Genomic DNA, 25,502 nt, shown 5'->3' with positions numbered 1-25,502 from the left:
ATCAAGCATCTGCAGGCTTTATTGTTTAACATTTCAACGCTTGTATGTTTTCGGAGCCATATACATCGTCAGGACGTGCTAAAAATGCTATAATTTTCTTATCGACGCTAAATTATTTTACACGGTATAACCGTGTGGGATATAGTTTCTGGCAGGATTCAATAGATTGTGCAGTTTCCTCAGGGAGTGATGAACGTACAAACTCGAAAATGGAGAAAATGCGGGTATTATAATAGCTACTGCCATCCACCATACTAAATAAAAAAAACATGGAATAAATAAGAACAGTACATAACCTTCGGCCCTCGACCCATGTATTCCTTCCTAAAAATTATACTAAACGCTCCCTACCCCATAACCCTCTATTCTTCTTTCATCTACGTGTCTGTCTCTAAGAGTTTCTTAAATTACCTTCAGCCTCCACCAGGATCGCCGGCAAATCAATCCAGGCTGTGTAAAAAATATAGCATGATGTCTCCGTTAACCCCCGCCCCCAACTCGACCTACTTGAACAGATGTCCTCTGGTGCTTGGGATCCTGCTCTGGGAAACTGGTGCTGGCTGTCCGCCCTATCTATGCCACTCACAATATTGTAGACCTCTATCACGTTTCCTCTCATCGTTCAAAGCTCGGAGTGAGAAGCATCACAGCTTTTTTAACCTTGCATCATAAGACTTGCTTCCCCATGCAGGCAACATCCTGCTAAATCTCCTATGCACCCTCTCCATAATTTCCACGTCCTTCCTATAATGAGGTGTCCAGAACCTATCAACCTGCCTGGCTAATGATATTTCGATTTGAACCCAAAGGCTCCTCTCTTCATCCACACTCGAGAGTAACTGACTGTTAACCTTGTACTCAGCCTTCTGGTTTGTTCTTCCTAAATGTATCACCTCACACTTATCTGGAATTGTGTCCATCTGCAACATTTCTGCCCATGTAACTTATCTATATCCCCTTATAACATTCAACAACTCTTCCAATATTCGTGTCGTCCTCACACATGCTGACTCACATACATTAATGATCTAGATGATGGGGTGGTGAATTGGATTAGTAAATATGCAGACGATACTAAGATAGGTGGAATAGTGGATAATGAAGAAGGTTTTCAAGGATTGCAGAGGGATTTGGGCTGCTTAGAAAAGTGGGCTGAAAAATGGCAGATGGAATTTAATGCTGATAAGTGTGAGGTGCTTCATTTTGGTAAGAAGAATCAGAATAGGACATATGTGGTAAAAGGGAGAGCATTGAGGAATACAGAAGAGCAGAAAGATTTAGGAGTAACGGTACATCGTTCCCTGAAGGTAGAAACTCACGTGAATAGGGTGGTGAAGAAGGCTTTTAGTATGCTGGCCTTTATCAATCATTGCATGGAATATAGGAGTTGGGAGGTGATGTTGAGATTGTATAAGACATTGGTGCGGCCTAATTTGGAGTTCTGTGTGCAGTTCTGGTCGCCTAATTATAGGAAGGATGTAAACAGAGTGGAGAGAGTGCAGAGAAGGTTTACCAGAATGTTGCCTGGGTTTAAGCATCTGGAGTATGGGGAGAGATTGGACAGATTGGGTCTTTATTCTTTGGAGCGTAGAAGGTTGAGAGGGGATTTGATAGAAGTATTTAAGATTATGAAAGGGATAGACAGAATGGATGTGGATAGACTATTTCCGTTAAGAGGAGGAAAGATTAAAACAAGAGGACATGAGTTAAGAATTAAGGGGCAGAGGTTTAGAGGTAACATGAGGGGGAACTTCTTTACTCAGAGAGTGGTAGCTGTGTGGAATGATCTTCCGGGAGAAATAGTGGCGGCAGAGTCAATTGTATTATTTAAGAAAAGGTTGGACAGGTATATGGATGAGAAGAAGATGGAGGGTTATGGGCATTGTGCAGGGAGGTGGGACTAGAAAGGGGTGTTTGGTTCGGTGCGGACTAGAAGGGCCTAATGGCCTGTTTCCGTGCTGTAATTGTTATGTTATGTTATGTTATGTTTAATCCAGGTCATTCATAAAACAACAAAGAGCAAGGGTCCAAGAACAGATCCTTGTTGCACTTCTATAATTACTGAACGTCAGGCAGAATATTTTACTTCCACTATTACTCTATGCTTTCTTCCGACAAACCGATTTATTATCCACACAACTAATGATCTGCTGATGCAGTGCCTTGTAACTTGATGGATGAGTCTCTCGTGGGGGACCTTGTCAGATGATTTACTAAAATTCATCTCGTTTACATCGACCACCTTAGCCTAATCAATTTCTTTTGTTACCTCCCCCTAAAATCTCAATTATACTCATAAGGCACGACCTTCCCTTCACAAAGCCATGTGGACTATCCCTGAGTAGACTGTACTTAACCAGGATGCTCAATTTCTGATTTGGATGAAAAGTTTCAACCACTTTTGTTGACACGTTTTTAATTACTTTTGTCATCTTTGTTATGAAGGTAGGTATGTTGACTAATGATGTAAATTATCACTGAGAAGAATTCTTTAAATTCTTTATTTATGGCCAAACATAATCTTTCTTGGCAGTTGGTTTAAATTTCTTTAAAAATATAATAAAATAATATAATATCAATTCAATATAATCCGTTTGATTAAAACGTGGAGTATCTTCAATGAAATGATATGATTTAAGTTTTGTGTATCTTTTTGAATGTTAAAAAATATCCATATGTGCTCTGTATTTTGGATGTGAAATTTCAATGTTAATTTAAATATTGATAAAGAAATACTGTGCTCTCCAAATGCTTATAGATCCAATCCTTCAGAATCCTTTCCATTAGTCTGAACATCACTGATGTACAACTCATCGGTCTATAATTCTCAGGTTCCCAGGGAACTCCTTTACATGTTTTGAAACAATTTGAGTACATTATTCATTCTAGAAGTCACCAGAACCATCCCTCTGGCCAAGGTAATTCCAATGATTGTTGCCAACTTCCTATCTCTTCCCCCTTTCCAAAGGTAACCTGCAGAATCTCACGTCTGGCCCAGGGGAATGATCAATCTTAATCATTTAAGAAGATCAAATACTTTCTCTTCCCTAATCTCAACTTGGTCCAGGCCACAAGCCTGTACTATTCTGAACTTACACCGACCAAGCAAAGTTTTCAATTAGATTATGTCCTCATTCTTTAGATTCCAGGCACATGTTGCCCCCATTATACGTAGGTGTATTCGTCTTCATTCTCTTCATTCTTATGTTATTCACATACACATAGAACACCTTGGAGTTCTGCTTAATATTATTCGACAAGAACTTCTCAATCTCCTTAGAGCTCTTGCAGGTAACTTTCTTAGTTCATTCCCAGCTAGCACATAGATCTCGAGCCCAGCTTTCTGAATCAAACATTTGCTTCCTTCATCTTCTTATGTAGATGCTTCACCTGTTGTACCAGGCAATGCCCTGTCTTCCTTGCATATATTCCCTGTATCAGTGGCACACGCCTATACAGAAGCTCACCCAAGTTATTGCTAAACACCCTCCATACCACTTCCGTGTATTTTTCTGTGAACCCCTTTTCCCTTTTTACTCTATCTATTCTGCCTCGTCCCATTACAATTAGCCATTCTCTAATTAATAATTTTACCATTTTGGTGGTTTTATTTTTGTATCCAGTTGTTCTAAAGCTCAGGAAATTTTGGTCACCCAGTAAGAGTTCTTCCACCCGACCAGATTGATTACCCAGTACTAGATCCAGTGTGGGCTCCCATCTAGTCGGCCATTCCACATTCTGTGTCAGGAAGCCCTCTTGGACACACCTGACAAATTCTGATATATCTATCACTCTTTACTTCAGGAAGTACCAGCCAATATTAACGCAGTGGAAGTCTCCCTATGATTTCTCGCGGCCTCTGAACTCAATCCAAGACTACTAATGTTCAGCACAGAAAACACCTTCTAACGCATTCTCTGAAATTGCACAGCCACGGTTAGGAATTTATGTGCCAACATTGCTCCCGAAAACATTATCTCCAATCTAGGTACCAAATTGATAAATCTCTTCTACACTCACTCTAAAATTTCCTGACAAATATTTATCGAGAAGCAACATTTCTATGTGACCCTTGAACTCAAATCCTTCCATTACTAAAGCCAGCACACCTTGCACATTCATGCATAACCTGTGACCCTACACAGCTATGTCAAATTATATAGGGATTGGACCCCAGGATCGAGCTGAACAGACATTCCACGTTCATACTGGGCATTCTAAGGTGTTTATCTTCACACATTTCTGGATGAATTCCTTTCGCCCCTTATCTTCCCAGCACTACATCTTTCTTAATTCTTTTTTTAAACTCTAATTCAATTTTGAATCTTCTGGATTGTCCAAAACCTATCCAACATTCGTTTAATCTACAAGCTAACGGACCCTCCTCTCCACTATTTCCTCAAGTAATTTATATAATTCACAAAAAAGCGGGAGTGCCAGAAGAGGTCCAAGCGAAATAAAGGAAGTCACGGAACTACAGCCACAAATTCTTCCATCTACTAAAGATATCAGCCTTGAGGACCCGTCAATTTTAACCCACACAGACAAGTTTAAACGGACATCATGCCTCCCGACTTTCTCAATTAATGGCAATTTAGAAGCCGTTAAAATATTTTTCCATATATTCGCATGCACCATATCAACCGCCCTACCTTCTTCAATTTCATCGGTCAACACCTCCTAAACCTCAATTTGAATCGTGAGGCATGACCTTTGTAAAATAGTCCTACTACCACTGTGATGTCATTGTTTCGTGGAATATTAATCAATCGGGTCCTATAGATCATAACTAAGGGTTTGCCCACCACGTCGCAGAACTACCTGGACGATACAACACAAAACATTTGCTATTCTCGAATCCTCAGACACAAAGCCTTTGATTAGGGACGACCTAACGAGGATCGTGACTGCGCCACCAAAATCCTCCCTATTTTGTCCCCTATCCCCGGGAACTCTGATAATTCTATAAATTAAATATTTTAAGATTGTTCTCTTCTGTGTGAAATTCGTCTTGTGGTTTTCCAAAATTACATAACAGACACCCCCACCCCCATCCGCAAAGCATCCAGACAAAATATCCCACGTTTGTCCAATGTCTGACAGGCCAGGTCAGAGAGAAATGGATCGCTCCGTGGAGCGAAGAATGATGAGGTGAACTAATAGAGGAGGTTACGATAATGATATGTTGAAATAGATGCGACAGGGAACGCATTTTGTCCAGTGCGGTAGTGTAAAATATAAGCAGATTTGTGTTTAAGGCGAGGGGAGCAAAGCTTAGCGGTTGCATAAAGAGTTGGCATTGCGGTGGTGGAGTTCATTGCAATTGTTACATTTAAAACACAGCATGGATGGAACCACATAGAGTGTCATGTGTGCGAAACAGGGAAGGTTTAGATTGCTGAGTTTAAAGAATACCATAGGTCCAAGGAGATTAAATCTTCTGCAGCCGCTATATTCTGACCATTCTGCCTGGCTGCATCAGAGTGTTGTACGGATTCTGCAGGTGCACTGATCAGCGGTCAATCCACAGGACCTCAAGAGTGACAGAGAAGATCACTGGAACTGGTGTTCTGAGAAGAATACACTGAAGTAATGTAGAGGGTGTTTAGCGTTAACATTTGAAGTACCGTACAGGTGTGTCCCACTGACACAGAAAATACGGAGGAAACGGTGATTGACACAACAGGTGAGGCAGCTATATAAGAAGATTGATAAAGCAAATGTGAGTTTCAGAAAGGAGTGAACGAGAAAAGGAGACGGAGGGAGTGGTCTGGTGGTGGATCAATTTGCCCTTGATAGAAATGCTGGGGAACGTTATTTTGGATAATGAAGCTGGTGGGGTGTAACAAAAGGATAGGGGTAATCCTGTCCTTGTTTCCAGTGGAGGTGAACTGTGTCAAGACAGTGGTGCTGGTAATGGAGCATATGCGTGTGAGGTCTGAATAGAATGTAGAAGATGCAAAATTAGTGTTATTGCACTGTTTTAATAAAGGTATTTGTTCGTTAATAAGTATTCAATTATCCATTCGTTGGTGGATTGCCTTCATGCGCCTAGAGTAATTAATAGACCCAAACTTTAAACACTGAGTGAAATTACATTTGCAATAATGTATGCAGATTTGTTTACCGATTGAAAGAACGCATGTTATACTTCGGAGAGTATGCATCGCTGATTCAGGAGGATGTTGGCTGCATGCGAGAACATGCCTAATCAATATATAGTGAACTGGAGTCTTTGGGAGATAATTTGGTAAAATTAGAGGAGGTTACACACATACACACGTTTTAAAACATTTTATTTGAAATACTGAAGAATTCATATTCAGGGACTTTACAGAAACTATGGAGAGTGCTATGCATATTTCACAAGTAGCTGCTAATTGAAATGATATCATCAAATGAATCGACTGGAGACACGTCGTTTGTGTTTGAACATTTTTACAAGGCTTCTGATCTTTCTGCAAAGTGCGCAGAAAGCTCACTCCTCAGAAGTTTTGTTTACACATGACAACAGATGCAAACAAAAGACTAACTCCTAATGTTTTCAGGAGAAGGTGGGGATTTTGAGGCAAGTGATGTCTAGCAGTTGGAGAGAGAGAGAGAGAGAGAGAGAGAGAGAGAGAGAGAGAGAGAGAGAGAGAGAGAGAGAGAGAGAGAGAGAGAGATAAAGCGAGAGAGAAAGAGAGAGAGAGAGAGAGAGGGAGAAAGAGCGAGAGATAATGAGAGAGAGAGATAAATAGAGAGAGAGATAGAGGATAGAGAGAAAGAGAGAGAGGAGAGAGAGAGAAAGAGAGAAAGAGAAATAGAGAGGTAGAGAGAGAGGGGGAGAGAGAGAGATAGATAGAGAGAGAGAGAGATAAAGAGAGAGAAAGAGAGAGAGAAAGGGAGAGAGAGCGAGAGATAATGAGAGAGAGATAAATAGAGAGAGAGAGAGATAGAGGAGAGAGAGAGAAAGAGAGAGAGGAGAGAGAGAAAGAGAGAGAGAGAAATAGAGTGGTAGAGAGAGAGAGGGAGAGAGAGAGAGAGAGAGAGAGAGAGAGAGAGAGAGAGAGAGAGAGGTAAAACAAGTTCTCTCAGCCAGTGTGTGTGTGTGAAACTGAAAGACAGCTGAACAGTGCAAGCCAGGAAGCTTGTTGTAACTAAACAGAAGCTTCAGAGCGGAGGATGGCTGGAAGTGCTATCTGCCTGATGTTTCTCTTGGAATAAGCAGAACAGAAAGGAACCTTGTGATAGCCTGATAGAAATATGTTATCATCTGGAGAACCCAGATGGGGCAAGATTGATCAGCAAGCTATTGATGTAATTAATGATGGTATCACAATTGTTTAAATATTGGAACAACTGATCTCAATCTAGAAGTACTACGAGAACCTTCCTGAGCGGTAAACATTTAACCTTCGAACACTAAAACCTGGTGAAATTTATACATGTTAAATTCTATGCACAGTATAAGAATTGCCTCCAACTATACTACTTGGAAGAAACCAAAGTGAGATTGAACTGTGATGCAAAGAAGTTTTCTTAAATTTACACACTCATCATACACATGCCTTTAGGATTAGAAGGGGGTTAATTTGGGGTAGTTAAGTTAATAGAGATAAGGTAATGTTTGATTCTTTTTCCATGTTAAAAGACAATTAAAAACAACTTTTGTATAAGTAACCATTTGTCGTTGTGAATATCTATTGCTGCTGGGTTTTGGGGTCGTTTGGGATCATAACAGTAGTTAAACAATACCCATGCGAGGAAAGTACTTCGCCTACACAGTAAATAAATAAACATTGTTTTATGAAATTGAAATTCTCTGATAGTGTGAGCCGATCGTTTGGTATTCAGCATCCTCACTGCCAGTGAGAAGATTGTATTGTACCCACTTTGGAGCGATGAATATTAGAGGTGACTACATCAGTGTGGATACGAATAGGAAGAGAATATATATGGTGAGCTCCCAGATCCGTTTTTCCGGAGCAACCAGAGTGAACGGTAGACAATATCATGAAAGGTCTATGGATTCGACAGCCAGTACCTTACCCCTGCCGCTAAAATAGCGAATTCCTTTGAACATCGGTTTAAGGTGAGTGGAACTAAATGGAAATTAGACCTTAGAGTAAGGTTATATAAAAATGAATGGTAGGTTCCCTGAAATCATAGCCAAGGTCGTGGTCCTGTCTGGTACATCAGAGACGTTAAAAATATATGAACACTTGGCTATCATAAAATTGAGGATTAGGTTATTATCACAGATCTGAGGATTAAAGAGATCATTTGAGCATCTTGATTTGAAACGACAGTAGTTAATATTCAGAGTTCTATGTACTATGTTTTAAAATGCGATGGGTGTTTTAGAAACGGCATTGATCAGCGAACATCAAATAATGGATCTGTCAAATCAACTTAAAGTTGTCTAATTCAAGTGAAAATTTGTTGGAACTAACCAAATGCAAGAGTGGAATGTTCAAATTTAAAACCATATATATTGATCCTGATCTGCCTCGGCATGGAGAACGTTGTTAAAGCAATAATGTTAAAATGTGTAGATAACCTGTATATATTTTAAAGTCCTGTCACTCATGGAGAGCAAATAATGTTGTCTTCTTAGGTGAACATGGAATTAAGTCTGATGATTGAACAGGAACAGATCGAAGTTTGAATAATTCACGAACTGAAGAACCAGGAGACTGAATATTCCAGCAACTTGATGACAGAAGCATATAAAGAAGAGAAAAGTTCAGTAAGCGACATCTTTGCAGGAATGGTGTTAAACAGTTGTTGATGTGCAATTAATCGATGTAATAAAAGTTCATTAATCGGCACCAAATATTTCGAAGCGTTCGCAAGATTCCAAATTGTGTTTACGTGCGGTCTGAGAAGAAAGGACGCATCAAATGTCAAAATATAATTTTGGATTGCAAGAAGTACTATATCCAGTTATTATGGCCATTGCAATCTCAGGAAAATATTTTCCTCACCATTTATTTTCGTGCTCAGATAGTTCCTGGGTGTGTTACAATAGTCGTTCATGACATTCATACTTCCTTTCTGGTTGTAATTTGGTCCAACAACAGTACACGTTCTGCCCCTGTTGGTTTCACCCTGTACTACCTAGGACATGACATGTCCAATTATTTCTCTATGAATTAATGCCATTCGCTGAAAGCTGAACAAAGGCGCTGAATCACTGTTAACCCAACAGTGTCTGTTAAAATGATCATCAGTTGTTCAAAGATTTCTCTGGATTTCGGACTTGTTTCCACAATTTATACATGCTCCAACCCACTCTCCTTATTGGACACGTGTCAAGAGCATCATCCAATTTATCAATTGTCTCTAATCTCTTGCAGTCCTAGAATGTCCTTTCAATGTTTCGTTTGGAGATTCAATGCAAAGACTCTCTGACTTTTGCACCATTCGTGAGTTAACATTGTTTAATTTCCGAATGAACAGAACAACTGCCATCACTGGATATTTTACCACACTCACAAATTCCTGCCGAAACTTTGACTGAGTCACGCCATAAATAAAAGAATTTGTACATAGGCTTACGTTTTGTAATAAATATCCGACTTGTCCAAAGATGTATTCATAAGGGTTGTAATAATTGGTATTTTTGACTGCAACGTTGTAATATAAATAATCAACGAGAGTCGTTAACCACAGGAGAACGAATCTGCCGGAGATTGTGTAGAGTAAGACCACAGACCTCCTCCTGCTCTCCAAATCCGTGTCTTTACAATTCTCCTCCTTGTTCTGACCCTTCAGGGCCATTCGGACGCGACTGGCCAGTAGAATGTGCCCCACAGACAGAGCATTGAAAAGTTAGATAACAGCAAAAGGGACCAAGGGAACGACTACCTTGTCAAATCGGCTCTATTGCAGCCACTCAGGATCTGTAAAATAGGGTGTCTTTCTATCATAGAACCAAGGCACGTTGTCAATTATCACTCGCGCTTCAGATGTAAAATAGAACGGTGCGTTTTTTAAGAACATCAGAACTCGCGTTGTTGACAGAACCATAGTCGCAGTTTTCCCTCTGCAATACCTGGTTTTCAGTTTCCGTCAACAGATGAGGACAAACCGGTCAAAGGTGAAGTTGACAGTGAACCAAACAGAACTGTCTCTCGTGGCGCACATCAAGACAAATATAATGTTGCAGTACGGATATATATCGAGAAAGGTTCCAGAGAAATAGAAACGGATCCGCCTCAATATCACAGCGGAAATCACGGCCATTAGATCTGCTGCAGCCATGAACACGTGGTAACGAGTGGTGCAGGTGGAGAGTCCGCACTTTGCCCGGATAGGACCACAATCGCCAGGAGATTAACTGGACAAATAGAAAACTAAATTGCAGATTGCTGACAAACCGTCCTCCCTCTCAAATCTGCGATAAGCACTGACATGGGTGAATACTGGCTGTAATCTGAGGGGAGATTTGAAATAAATCACATCACATCTGGAACCCACGTTAACGGGTGCATCAACAGCAATGCTTATGTTTTCGTAAATTTGATAGGGATGAATAAAGTTGTCATTGCTGATTTCGACGCAATCGGGAATAAACACTTGCGACGTTTTGGACACATGTGGAAGCGAGTCGGATGTGAACCGCAATGCCCAAAACTGCTTGACATTTCATTAAAAAAATAAATGCATTTCAGGCCATCACATAAACCAAGCTCTCCTCCACAGACTCTGTCTGCAACCACAACCCCAGTCTTATGAACATTGCCAGCATATTAAAGATGGCTTCCTGTAACCTTGTATCTCTTATGAATGAAAGAGAATAAATCACTTTCCATATGTATTTTATATTATAGTTTAATTTGTGAATGTGATTGTCATGTTCTGAATTCGTTAGAAACACATGATATCTTTAGGTCTTTATGTGGACCATTGTTGAGAGAAAGGCTGTTTCATCCAATTATTTATGAGCGTTCAGATAATCACAAACTTGAACTAGAACTTCCCATTGAACTTATTTTGGTTAAACTATACACTGAAAATATAAACCCACAGATCGAAGGAAAATTTCTTCCCAACTGACAAAATACTCTTTAAAATACCTGTCAGTGATTGAAACAATTGCAATGCTTTCAATCGCAGTTTTCTCTGCATCATCCATGAAGGTTTTGAATATGTTATTTCCATTGACTTCTCTCAGTTTGTTTATTTTACATTCAACTCGACTTCAGTGATTGGTAATATTTACAATTCAACAGGAATTTCAGCGCCAGTGAGAGAAAGATATGAACTAAATGTTTGTATTATTAGAAAAGTTGGTACATGGTTGTCATAAACACAAATGTCTCAAGCCGAAGCCTTCATGAATTTTGATTCAACAACATGAAACGCACTATCCCCATGATTACAGAATCTGCCTCTGCAACCTCCTCCTTCCGTTTCTGTCCAGAATATTTTCAGCAGTTTTCAGTCCTTTGCTTGAATGACGCCCAATGGACGGACTGTGTGAAGTTATTGGAGAATGCTCCTTGATTCTGAGGGAAAGAATCCGAGCGTGGTATCAGCAACTTCATGGTAATGAGAAGAAGGGAGAAATGTGATACACTTTATATATGTCATCAACTAAAGTAACCTGAAAACATTAGTCATTTCAGGGCAACTATCAATGGAATAGTTATTAAAATATATTTAGCTGGTCATTTAAAAAATAAATCTGAGTGAATAACCACAAAATGATATAACATGTAGAGTGAAGTGGAGGACGTTGAATAATGAAATGGAAGAGAGGGATCTTGGAATAACGGACGTCGTTCTTTGAAAGTGGATTCTCATGTAGATAGGGTGGTAAAGAAGGTTTTTTATGATGGCCTTTATATATCGAGGCATTGAATATAGGAGCTGGGAGGTGATGTTGAGACTGTTCAAGGCATTGGTGAAGCTAAATATGGTGTACTGTATGCAGTTCTGATCCCCAAATTATAGGAAGGATATTAATAAAGCAGAGAGGGTCCAGAGAAGATGTACTAAAATGTTGTCTGGATTGCAGTATCTAGAATACAAAGAACGATTGAGTAGATGGGTCATTATTCATTGGAGCTTGGAAGGTTGAGGGGGATTTGTTAGAGGTGTATAAAATTATGAGGGGGCTAGATAGAGGAGACGTAAAAAGGCTCTTCCCCTTTTAGGGTTGGTGAGATTGGAAAGTTAATTGTTAGGGGCTAAAGTTTAGAGGTTACATTTTCTCATTTAGGAGAAAGTTGGATGAGTGCGTGGATGTGAGGGTATTGAAGAGTTATGGACATGGAGCAGGTAGATAGGACTAGTGGAGTTCTATTAAATCGGTGATTGCTCTAGATGGGACGAGATGGCATGTTTCTGTACTGTAATTTTTTAATGGTTATACGGTTATAGAAGTTTCTGGTACAGGAACAAAATATTTCGGACACATTTTCTGCCGAGCATAAATGCCCTAATTAACTTAAGTTCTTTCGCTTGCATGTCATGGGCATGATTGCAAAGCTTCGATATCTGGAAGTATCTGAAACATTAGTATTTTACCTGCTTCTACCAGAACAGCTGGAACGTCTTACCATGCATCTACTGCTCCATTCATCATTCCCTTGTCAATCCCCTCAAACTTTCTCTTTTCATCGAAATGAACGTTCTCGAAAATGAAACATGTTGGTCTGCACAGTATTACAAAGATAACTTTTCTGCCGTTTGATAGGTTTGAAATAATTTTAAAAATCAAGAATTATTCAGTAATGACAATTAGAACAATAGTTGTATTCTCCGCTCAGTGAATGGAAACAGGTGCAAATGGGGTTTTATACGCATAATAATAGAACAGCGTTGTTGGTAAAAAAATATTGTGTGTTCTCTGGTTTGGAAGTGAATTCAAGAAAGTTCAGAGCACGCGGGGGGCGGGGGGGGGAGGGGGGTGGAAATACCATATGAGAATTAGAGATTAAATGTAAATCGCTGACATATACTCATCAACAACTCCAAGAACTGCAATAATCATGTAGCATACTCTTACTAAGATGGATTTGTTGATGGGTTACTGGTGTGTGCCTTTAACTGAGAGAGGAAAGAATATTTCGGCTTCTGTTACTCCATACGGTTTAAATAATTATAATGTGTTACCTTGTGGCATGATAAATGCCCCTGCAACATTTCAAAGGATGATGAATTCGGTATTCGAATGGTTAACACATACAAATGCTTGGTCGGAAAAAGTGACACATGGGAAGAACATTTGAAGGAATTGGACAAATTGTTTGCAAGATTATCCACAGCAAACTTTACTGTTAATTTTGCAAAGAGTGAATTTTCAAATGCCATGGTAACATACTTGAATCATGTAGTTGGTCATTGCAAAGTTGCAACTATTCAAGCAAAGTTTCTGAGTTTCCTATTCCCAATGGCAAGTAAGCAGTGACAAGGTTTATTATAGGAAGTTCTGCAGAGATTTTGATGAGTTTGCTCTTCCTTTAACAAAACCTTTGATTAAAAGTGAGAAATACGTTTGGACTAAAGTGTATCAGACAGCTTTAAATCCTAATTTTCATCAACCTTTTTCTGTAGCAGTGAGGGAGAAGCAGGTGAAGTTTTATTGAAAAAATATAATGGAATTGACCACCCAGTTCTCTAATTTTCAGAGGAAGATGTACTAAAATGTTGTCTGGATTGCAGTATCTAGAATACAAAGAACAATTGAGTAGATGGGACTTTATTCATTGGAGCTTGGAAGGTTGAGGGGGGATTTGTTAGAGGTGAATAAAATTATGAGGGGGCTAGATAGAGGAGATGTAAAAAGGCTCTTCCCCTTTAGGGTTGGTGAGATTGGAAAGTTAATTGTTAGGGGCTAAAGTTTAGAGATAACATTTTCTTTAAAAGAACTATTCTACTATTGAAAGAGAACAGTTGTCTCTCGTGTTTGCTGTGCAGAACGTTGATGTATGTCTCGATACCTCTCAGGAACCAATTGTGATATTTACGAACCATAAACCTCTGGGGTCTTTGAATAAAATGAAGAACAAAAACAGAAGATTGTTAAATTGGAGTTTAATATTACAAGAATACAATTTGCAGTGTATTCATATCAGAGATTCAAATGGCATTAGAGCAGATTGTTTGTCAAAATGTTAAAATTGATCAGGTACTAAAATGCTTTCAACATTGTTAAATTATTATACCATATATTGTGAATTCTCATCTCATTATTGATTTTAAAGGCAGTTTAGTAATTACTGAATTTTAACTCAAGGGTTAAAATTCCTTTAAGGGGACAGGTTTCAAGGAATATGTGGTAATATTTTTGGGAGATTAATTATTAAAATTATAGTAGGTTTAATACTCTAATAACTACATACTTAAACAGATCTTATTTGAAATACTGAAGAATTAATATTCAGTGACTTTACAGAAACTAAGAAGAATGATATGCACATTTCACAATAGGTGCTAATTGAAATGATGTAATGAAATGAATGGACTATTGTCTTGGAAGGACAACCAGAGCTAGGCTTTCAGATTTGGACCTTTCTGCAAAGTTTTCAGTTAGAGGTCATTGAGAGGTAATTGTTTATCTAAAATAACAGATGGGAGCAAAAGACTAAGTCTTATTGTTTTCTGGAGAAGGGTGGGAGGGTTTGCAAGTGTGAGAGAGAAGCACATGCTTCTGTCCATTTGAATTTCAGATAGAGAGAGAGAGAAAGAACGGAGTCTTTGTGTGTGGCAGAAATATGTAATAAGCCAGGATAAGCTTGTTGGAACTGAAATAGAGCTCCAGAGTGGCGGATGTCTGGAAGTGCTATCTGAAAGGAACTTTGTGGCAGCCTGAAAGAAAGAGGTTATCATCTGGAGAACCATGATGGGGCAAGTTTAATCAGCAAGACATTGAGTGACTAATGGTGGTACCTCATTTGTGGACATACTGGAACTACACATCTCTCTACAAAACCTAAAAGAACCTTGCTGAGCAGTAACCATTTACCTTTCGAGGACCAAATCCTGGTGAACTTTATACATGTTAAATTCTGTGCACAGTATAAGAATTGATTGCAACTACACAACTTTGAGGAATAAGAAGTGAAATTGGACTGTGAACCAAATAACTTTTCTTAAATTTGCACACACATTAGCTACACGTGCACTTAGAATTAGAAGGGGTGAAGTTGGTTTAGTTAAGTTAATATAGATAAGTTATATTTTAATTCTCTTTTCATGTTTAAAGATAATTGAAACCACTTTTATTTAAGTTACCATTTTTTGCGTTGAATATCTTGTCGCGTCCTGCAATTGTGGACATTGGGCTGGCACATCGTGCAGCAGCAGACACAGACAGAGATTGTTAAAGTGACTCCCAGGACAATGAACCGTTGGGGGTATAAGATGGAGCCATACAAAATCAGTATCCATAAGATGGGGCTGGCAAAGCTGCCCAGCTAACAGATCAATAACAGGCTGGGGAAGAAGGGTACTTATATGCAAGAATGTTCCTGGTCGCTATTGTTATTCATGTGGCTGATGTCAGCCAATTAAACAAATGGCAGGAACTCCAACTATATAAAATGAGTCTTTCCAGCCTCAATAAATCTCAGAACTTAAGGGAGTGTGTGTCTGTGTAGCAGTCGGCTACAAGCTATTGCTGCTGTATTTTGGGGTACTTTGGGCTCTTAACAATGGAAGAATATGTACATGTACTGAATGGGCAAGACCTAATATAGGAGAGTCTGCAAGGTTTGATGATGGTCAAAATATGCTATTTGACGACGTCTCCAAAACGAAGAGGAAAGAAAAGTTGTACATATTTTCTCTATGTTTTCAACACAATTAAAATGCGACTCAGCACAATCGTCTGTTCTAGGATGTAAGATATCCTTTGGTTTCTGTTGAAACAATGACTTATATTTCTTTATGTTTTAGAAGCTGTTGAAGTACTCTTAATATTTAAAAGCACTGGCAGGGAATTTACATGCACATGCCATTCCATAAATTGTACAAAATCCTTAAAAGTTGTACAATTTTGGTTTTCCATAAATCCTCCATCTTATAATTTGTTTATAATAATCAACAAATTATCAAGGAAATTCAACTACAAAAAATGTACACTACTTCCCATTGCATTACAATATCCTCTCAAAAGAATGTATATGCTTATAAAACCTTTGTATCCTTTCATTTTAACGCATGCTGTAATGGAAGATTCTAACCTATTTTTTTAACCTGCTTTTTTTTTCTTAATTTCCAGCTCTTGGTTCTGCAGAGCTGAGAACCTTTTTTTAAAAAAACTTGCAGCTTTGGGTTCTGCAAGACTGAGAACCTAAATGTTTTTAGAATCAGCAGACATAAGCAAAATTCCACCGAGGGGCCAGAGATTCTGTTATCTGAAGAAAGGACATCTGTGTACCGAGAACATTTAATCTTCCTGCTTGTTTTGGTCACAGACTGTCAGAAGCCTAGCCTTGATGTAGAATAACCCATTGTATTAAAAATGATAAGCTGAAAATTATGTTATTCGTTAATTAACCTAGCATGCTAGCTTGCTTGCTTATCTTTCTTGCTGTGCTGGGAATAGGTGCTTGGGTAAGCAGTTTTTGGGTAATATAAGGCATGGTCCCGCTGCTTAAGAGAGAGAATCTCCGAGAGGTGGCAACGTCTCTCAGCAAGAAGAAGAACTTCTGGAGTCCAGCCAATGTCCCAGTCAGGGGAGGTGGAGAAGCTGCTACCGGCAACCTGACAACCTACTACAAGTGTGCAGTCATTGCCTCACTTCGGCTGTTTGGACCAGTCCAAGCGTTGATAAGTATAGTTGGGAAGGGCTTGCATATTGTAGTGTGAAATCAGCTTTTGAATTCGTAATAAACATTTGTATAAACTGAACTGCTCTCGGTATGTGTGTCTATTTTCTTTCAGTAGCTCATTTACTGTGACCAATCTAAAATGAACAAAATGAGAGGTATAAGTTTACCCAAGACAATTGGCGCTGTGAGCAGGGTTGGTCTCAAGATGTTTCGCCGAAAGAAAGAGGTGAGCCTTGAGCAGTTCTTGATTCCTGGATGGACTTCCAAAGATGATGGGTTTGGCATGTTGGCCAATACCCTGTCTTTGTTGGGACCACCCATTAGTTGGGATGAGAAGTTAGATTCATCAAGGGCACCTCTGGGAGAGCGGGTTGCCTCTCTCCTTCGAGAAAGAAAATTTCCTGATAAAAAGGAGACGCTGACGGTTTTTGGTTGCTGGCCACAGCCTTACACCACTCCGTTGAGCATGAAGCAGAATCAGTTCAGCGAGAAGTAGAATCTCAGCGCAAGAGAAAGCAATTATAGGAGGAGGTAGAAGCCATGCGACAACACTGCTCCATGATGAACGAAATTGTTTGCACCAGTCAGGACAGAGCCAAAGAATGGGAAGATAAGCATGTCCAAACGATCTGCCGTAATATAAAACTCCGGCAGCAGCTCTGTGCAGATAACGAAAGGCAAGGAGTAGAACCCGATCCATATCGTATTCATGCCATGATAATGAATGGTGACGATACTGATGTAATTGAGAATTGGGACGGGAATATCTGGAATGATGACAATGGTAATAATACAGATACTCCTCAGCATGTGCCTAACATACTGGCCTCTCCACCTGCTGTTCACGCCCGCCCAATAAGGCAGCAGACTTCCCAAACAGATGGAAGGGGGGGGTGATGTAAGGGTAGAGATGGAAGGGATAGATACCCCGGTCTCTCAAGTGGATCCAGGGGAAAATACCCAAACCCCTGCTTATGCTCTATGGCCCACCCCCTCTACGGGATGGCCTCGGAATCCTCCCCTAGACTGGGTGGAGGTCCCTGCGGGCCAAAGTGGGAACAGGGGTCAGAAGCCGTCAATGATACGTGACTTCTCTATAAAAGAGCTGGCTGCCATTGGAGATCGATTTAAGCAAAAGGCAGGAGAAACTCTGGCAGCCTGGCTCCTGCATGTCTGGGAACAAGGAGAGGGTAATGTATTATTTTTAACCCCTGAGGAATTGTTGGGATTAGGAACATTGACTACTGATATCAGGGTCACTGCTGAGCTGTGGGGTAGAGGGAGAGAGATGGATTACTTACTTACTACTCTAGGGGATGCCCTGCTACGAGTATACCCATTACCAGTAGATTGGGATTTATATTTGCAGAACAATTGGGGAACCCCAGAGGAGGGTATAGCAGTAATTCATCAACAGGCCCTGGCCTCTGCCTTGTATGCAGGGCGTTTGAGGCTGTGGGTACATGTGGGAAACCCTGATGAAGAGATATTCACGGCCGGAATGCATACCAGATTGGTTCATTCCGCCCAACCTACTACACGGGGGCTGGTTCTGTCCGTAACTAGTCCACTAATTGGGCACCCTGTGTCTGAGGTGGTGCACATCTTATCTGGGCTTCGAGAATTAGAATTGGGAGGTAAAATCCACTCACGTTCAGCCCAGGTTAAATCAGACAAGCAGGATGAAAAGAGAGGGGCTGCTGCTAATAACGGACCGACAAGAAAGGACCTTTTTCTAACCTTGTTAAAGTTAGGCGTACCTAAAAGTGGTATTGATGGGAAACCTACTGCGGTCCTTTATGCCCTTTATAAGAGAAAAGCAGGGGAACATTATCCCCAGCTGCTGAGTCCTCCTAGCCCAGCTGTGCACTCTTCTCCCCCTGCTGCTTCTATCGAGCAGGCTTCTCCTGCTCCAGTTACCCGTGATGAGATACAACAAATGGTTAACAAGGCTCTAATGGATAATAGTGGCATGTTGGCCTGGAAGCCCCCGAACCCTACTAAAGCATGAAGGTGTGGGCAGGGCTCCCGTGTCTACACCATTGAGATACAGCGGATACACGGGGACCCACAGCCCTACATACCGTTAACAGTCCATTGGGGTGGGGGGTAATAACCACCAATATTTGGCCTTGGTCGATATGGGTGCGGAGCACTCGGTGATTCTGGGTAACTCCGACCTCTGTACTGGACCGACCTTTCAAATAGAGGGGTTGGGAGGAGCGGTCACCCTGGCAAAGGAAGTAGAAGTCTGTGCCACGGTGGGTGATAGCCCTTCTCCTATCTGGTTACATGCCTTCGTGGCTGCTACTGACGAGTGTATCCTGGGTATTAATATGTTGGCTGGTACGGCCCTAAATACTAGCCAAAGGGGATTTGCATTTGGAATTCGGACTATTACAAAAAGACTAGTAGCGGGTCAGGCTAAGTGGGATCCTGTGATGGTGCCACCCCCCATGAAACCAGTGTGCATTCCACAATATCGCCTCCCTGGAGGACAAGAAGAGATTAGTGCCACCATTTATGCTTTGCAAGAAGAAGGGGTAGTGAGGCCCGCAACGTAGCCCTTTAATAGCCCTGTTTGGCCGGTCCAGAAGCCGGATGGCTCCTGGAGAATGACAGTTGATTATCGCTTTTTGAACAAACATGCCCCACCACTTGCTTCAGCAGTTCCGGACATTGTTACCCTTATTGAGAACATTGCTATTGGGAACTCGGGAACATGGTATGCTGTCATTGATCTTGCTAACGCCTTCTTCAGTATTCTTATAGCTGAGGACTCACAGGATCAGTTTGCCTTTACCTGGAATGGGTGCCAGTATTCCTTCATTCGCCTCCCTCAGGGTTATGTACACTCTTCCACTATTTGCCACAGCCTAATTGCCCGTGACCTGGAGATGGTGCCAGTATCGCCTTCCCTCTCAATTCACCATTATATTGATGATGTGATGATCCAAGGGGCCACAGAAGGGATGGTACAGGAAGGTTTGGAGAGTGTCCAAGATACCCTGATGCAAAGAGGGTGGGCCATTAACCCCGCCAAGGTACAGGGCCCGTCCCAGACAGTTATTTTCCTTGGAATTCAGTGGCATGCTGGAGAACAAGTGGTTCCCAATAAAGTTCGCAATAAAATCGCAGACTTGGCCACTCCTACTAACAAACAAGAGACCCAGCGTTTCCTGGGGTTATTGGGATACTGGCGACTCCATATTCCACACGGCATTGCTTTTACGTCCTCTGTATAAGGTTACCCAAAAGTAAACAGACTTTGTATGGGGTGACGATCAGGAAAGGGCGTTCCAGTCCGCCAAGCTATTCTTCAGGCCCCGGCCATTGCTCCCCGCATCCCAGATACCCCCTACGAACTACAGGTCTCCGTTACTGATGATGTGGCCTGCTGGAGCCTCTGGCAGAAACAAGAGCTTCGCCGAGTCCCGCTGGGATTCTGGTCACGTCCCATTCCTGAGGCTGCCACTCGTTATTCTGCTTTTGAACAACAGTTACTAGCCTGTAACTGGGCCCTGCTGGAGACTGAAAGAATGACATGTGATGCAGATGTTCAATTGAGACCTGCACTTCCAATAATGAATTGGGTTCTGGCTTAAGATTCTAATCTAAAGATCGGGCGGGCGCAGCAGTCTTCTACTGTTAAATGGAAGTGGTATATTCAGAGTTGTGCAACCAGAGGGCCTGAAGGTGTGGACCGCATACACGAACAGGTGGCTGATCTTCCATCTCGTCATGAGGATGTTGAACCCACCTTTCCCCCTCCCATATCCCCTTCACCAGTTCAGTGGGGTAAACCATATGATTTGCTCACTCCAGCAGAACAAGAGAATGCCTGGTTTACTGATGGTAGCATCCGGTGGGTGTAAGGAAAGCAAAAGTGGAAGGCAGTGGCTTACCATCCCAAGTCAGGAACTCACTTATTAGAGGAGGGGGATGGTGGCTCCAGTCAGAATGCTGAGTTGAAGGCAGTCACTTTATCATTAGATCCCCATGATCACCCTCTTTGCCTGTTTACTGATTCCTGGGCTGTGGCTAATGGACTTGTAGTATGAATGCCTGATTGGCAAAAGAATGACTGGATGATACATGACTGCCTAGTGTGGGGCAAAGAGCTGTGGTAGCTGTTGTGGCATGCTTCCCAGCACCGTGAGATAACTGTGTATCACGTTGATGCCCATACTAATGTGGTAACTAACATGGCACAACATAATGCAGTAGCAGATCAGCTTGCAACCATCAGCCGTGCTGATACCGTCCCCCTGGCTCGATGGGCACATGAACAGAGTGGTCATTTGGGGGAGAAGGGATCAGCTTTGTGGGCCCGAACACATGCTTTACCCGTCCATCAGGATGATGTCTGCAGGGTCGTGCGTACATGCCCAGAATGTCAACTTGTGAAGTCCCGTGTCATTCCTCCTGGTGCTCATGGCCGAATAAAATGAGGTGCTCGCCCAGCTGCGGTTTGGCAAATTGATTACATAGGCTCCATGCCAGACTGTATGGGTAAACATTACGTCCTAGTAATGGTTGACACCTTTTCGGACATGGTTTTTTCCTTTTCCACAAAGGCGGCTGACCAAGCTAGTACTATCCAAGGATTAAATTATTTAATTTCTCGTTATGATGTTTCAGAGGAGATTCAGTCTGATAATGGCTCGCACTTCTCCGGGAAGGCAATCTGTGATTGGGCAAATGACAACGGTATCTTGTGGGTTCACTATATTCCTTAGGCTGCTGGGTTAGTTGAACGAATGAATGGCTTACTGAAGGAACAAATTCGTTTGTTAACACGACTGGGAACCCTGAAGGGGTAGTGTCATGTGCTGCAGCAGGCAGCCGACAATTTATATCGTCGCCCTTTAAAAGGAGGTACACCTTTCCACCGACTTCTTCACGCTTCTGAACTACAGCCTATTCCAGAGGAAAACCAATCATTGCCCCCCACTCCTGAAGTAGAAAATGCCGGACAAAAGGTATGGGTGGCACCACCAGGTAGTGGCCCTCCTGTTAAAGGAGAAATAGTGACACCTGCCAAGGGTAACACTCGATGGGTAGCTATTGAGGGACAGGATGATTTAGTCTGTTTAAACACTGAACGCTTACAGCATCGTCAGTGACATGTGTCAGGCTTCTTTGTTCCAGGTTCTCCATTTTACGATCTTGGTGATCCGGCTTAACAGGTGCTTTGGTGCCAACAATTGAATTTGTAATAACGAGGAAGTTCCGAGGGAGTTGTCCGTGGGAGACACAGTCTGGTGCATTACATCAAGGAAGTCCTCGGTCACCCGCCTCAAGTGCAGCTTATATACATATGTTATTGCCAGTGTCGGTTCTTATATTTTGTTTGTAGATGGACCAAATGAAGAGGTTTCCCCCTACTTCTGTGATGGTCGTTTTTGTACATGCTTTGTATCTTGTAATAAATCTGCTCCACCTGTTACTAAGTGGCGGAAGGATTCCAGTTCTGTGGAGGATTGGTGGTCTACCTCGCCATCAAACATTCCTTCAGATTTGTCTGACAATTCTTTTCTCCATGTTTCCTATGCATACGCTCACTGATTAAATGTTTCTAATTGTTGGGTTTGTATCATAGGCCCTTTGCATGCTGGTACAGGTATTCCCATGATCCCCATTCCTTTCACCCGAAAGGAAGTTGCTGCTTGGAAATATTTTGACCCCTCCAAAGGCAGACTTTACATAGATGTTGATCAGCCTGTGCCTGAGGAAGCTCGTTTCTTTAATCTGAGTGATATTGTGGGTATTTTCCGAGGATGGCATATTTCTACCTTCTCTCATAATATCACACCCCCCTATTTTATTGTTTCCCAATATGTGAAGGGCTCTGTCTGTTTTTGTAAATTCCCTGCCAAACCTGCCGATTCACTGAGATTCAGTGATTGTCTGACATATTCTCTTTTCATTTCCAAGCCCCCTGTGAACGGGACTTATTGGGTTTGTGGGTCTCGTGCCTATGCCTGGCTGCCCCTTACCTGGGGTGGTTGCTGCTATTTAGCATATGCCGTCCCCTACCTGCACCATATTTCCCGTTTACAGGACCATCCCTTGCTTATGCATAGGTCCACTGTCCTTTTGCATAGTCGTCACCTTTCAGGTGTTGAGATTGTCCTTGGCGCCTTGATGCCAGGTTATGGCGATGCCAATGAGACATCCTTTGCTCTTTTGTCTGTAAATCAGGGTCTTAGTGACCTTAATGATGAACTCTCTGCCGTTAGGACTGTGGCTTTACAGAATCGTATGGCCTTGGATTTTCTGTTAGCAAAACAGGGTGGCACGTGTGCCGTTGTTGGTTCTGAATGTTGCTCGTATATTCCTAATGTAACCACTAATATTTCTGTTATTATTCAGCATGTCTCGAAGTCTGTTCGTGAGCTCCAGCGTCTGGGTATTGTGGCCAACAAGGATAGTTTGAGCCTTGGTTGGAATCTTTTTTCATGGTTAGCTGGTACATTCGGGGGGTTGGGCCACCATATTCTCCGTTGGTTGCTCGCATTATTGCTTGTTTTTGTGATTATTGTAGTTTTAATTTCTCTTTTACGCTCTTTTTGTACTCAAATGCTTGTCAAGTCTCGTGTCTGACAGTGTGTGACCAAGGGGCGGAATGTAATGGAAGATTCTAACCTATTTTTTTAACCTGTTTTTTTTTCTTAATTTCCAGCTCTTGGTTCTGCAGAGCTGAGAACCTTTTTATTAAAAAAAAACTTGCAGCTTTGGGTTCTGTAAGGCTGAGAACCTAATTGTTTTTAGAATCAGCAGACATAAGCAAAATTCCACCGAGGGGCCAGAGATTCTGTTATCTGAAGAAAGGACATCTGTGTACCGAGAACATTTAATCTTCCTGCTTGTTTTGGTCACAGACTGTCAGAGGCCTAGCCTTGATGTAGAATAACCCATTGTATTAAAAATGATAAGCTGAAAATTATGTTATTCGTTAATTAACCTAGCATGCAAGCTTGCTTGCTTATCTTTCTTGCTGTGCTGGGAATAGGTGCTTGGGTAAGCAGTTTTTGGGTAATATAAGGCATGGTCCCGCTGCCTTATAGAGACTCTCCGAGAGGTGGCAACATCTCTCAGCAAGAAGAAGAACTTCTGGAGTCCAGCCAACATCCCGGTCAGGGGAGGTGGAGAAGCTGCTACCGGCAACCTGACAACCTACTACAAGTGTGCAGTCATTGCCTCGCTTCGGCTGTTGGGACCAGTCCAAGCGTTGATAAGTATAGTTGGGAAGGGCTTGCATATTGTAGTGTGAAATCAGCTTTTGAATTTGTAATAAACATTTGAATAAACTGAACTGCTCTCGGTGTGTGTGTCTATTTTCTTTTGGAAGCTCAAACACTGTGACCAATCTAAAACGAACAAAATGAGAGGTATAAGTTTACCCAAGACACTGGCGTAGAGCGAATCTTGTCTATGTGGGCCATTTCGATTTTAAGGTTGTCGCAATAATTGTGAAACAATAATTCTTTTGTCAATTTAAAACCTTGTTCTGGATTCATATATTGACCACCTTTGATTAACTTTTTCGGCTGTCCTCTAGTACGCTGTTCCAAGTAATAAAGATGATCTTTACCGTTTTTAATATTACTTTCAATGTAATATTCTAACGATTTCATTAACATCAGATATTGTAATTGAACATCATAAAATTAGAATTTCCTTCTTAGGTAGACTGTATGAACCTTGTTGCTGCTCTAACATAGCAGAGATTTCATTTTGATTTGCTTCAAGTGACATTACATTTTCTTGTTCACCCTTACTTGTGACTGGTTGCCATGAGGTGACGGGACAAAGAGGATCTTGATCTTGTGCCATAGGTGTAGAACCTTGAGTGGCATTGGTGAGTATCCTTGGGTTGTAATTGATGGAATTGATGTGGATCCATGGGTTGTATGTGATAGCATTGGTGGAGATCCTTGGGATGTAAATGATGGCATTGATGGGGATCCTTGGATTGTCAGTGCTGGCTTTGATGGGGATCATTGGGTTGCAAGTGATTATATTGTTGGGGATCCTTGGATTGTAAGTTCTGGCATTGATGGAGATCCTTTACTTGTCATTGGTTCTCCAATGGTTGATGATCAAATCGCATGGTTGATATTTTGAAATTCTTTCCTTGCGGGAATATCGTTATATTGTGCCCTCCAGAGTGATTGAATGCCGCTAACTCTTTCCATAGTATTGGTCATTGTCACTTGTGCACTAGCCGCGACCCCCATGACCCCTTTCTCGAGCATATATATTTTCGTGGCTGCAGGACCCATGGCTGTTCTGAAATGTTAGGCGCAAGCCACTTGGTGATGTCACTTTGATTGACTAATCTTGCCAAAGCCTGACCTAATGCATTCACTTTGACCATATTCATAGCGTGTTGTTCCTCAACTTCTGGTCTTTTCTTTCCTCCATTCAATAATCCATCACTAGCCATTTGTAACTTCAGTTGCTGATTTTTGATATCAACTTTTTGCCTCAGTTGCCGGTTCCTGATTTCATCTTCCTTATCCGCTAACACATATGTTTTCCTCAACATCTGTTGCAGTGCCACGTCTGCTTGAGCTTATAATCTTGGAAATATTATCATCAAGATTCACATCTGAACTTTCACACTCCGCTGATTGAGTCTCTAGATTCTGTATTTTACTTCCCAATATACACATCACACACACACACACACACACACACACACACACACTCAAACACATAATCTAT

General features: G+C 41.4%; 2 pseudogenes; both read right to left on the bottom strand.

Annotated features, from left to right (window-relative positions):
• Positions 1–25,502, bottom strand: part of LOC138748042 (NACHT, LRR and PYD domains-containing protein 12-like) — a 211,156-nt pseudogene that overhangs the window by 38,211 nt on the left and 147,443 nt on the right.
• On the bottom strand, positions 9,328–25,323 carry LOC138748692 (probable G-protein coupled receptor 139; annotated as a pseudogene).

Source organism: Narcine bancroftii, chromosome 13, assembly GCF_036971445.1.
Source record: "Narcine bancroftii isolate sNarBan1 chromosome 13, sNarBan1.hap1, whole genome shotgun sequence".
Classification (NCBI taxonomy): Eukaryota; Metazoa; Chordata; class Chondrichthyes; order Torpediniformes; family Narcinidae; genus Narcine; species Narcine bancroftii.
Note: the sequence above shows the minus strand (reverse complement) of the source record. Positions and strands in the feature narration are given on the sequence as shown.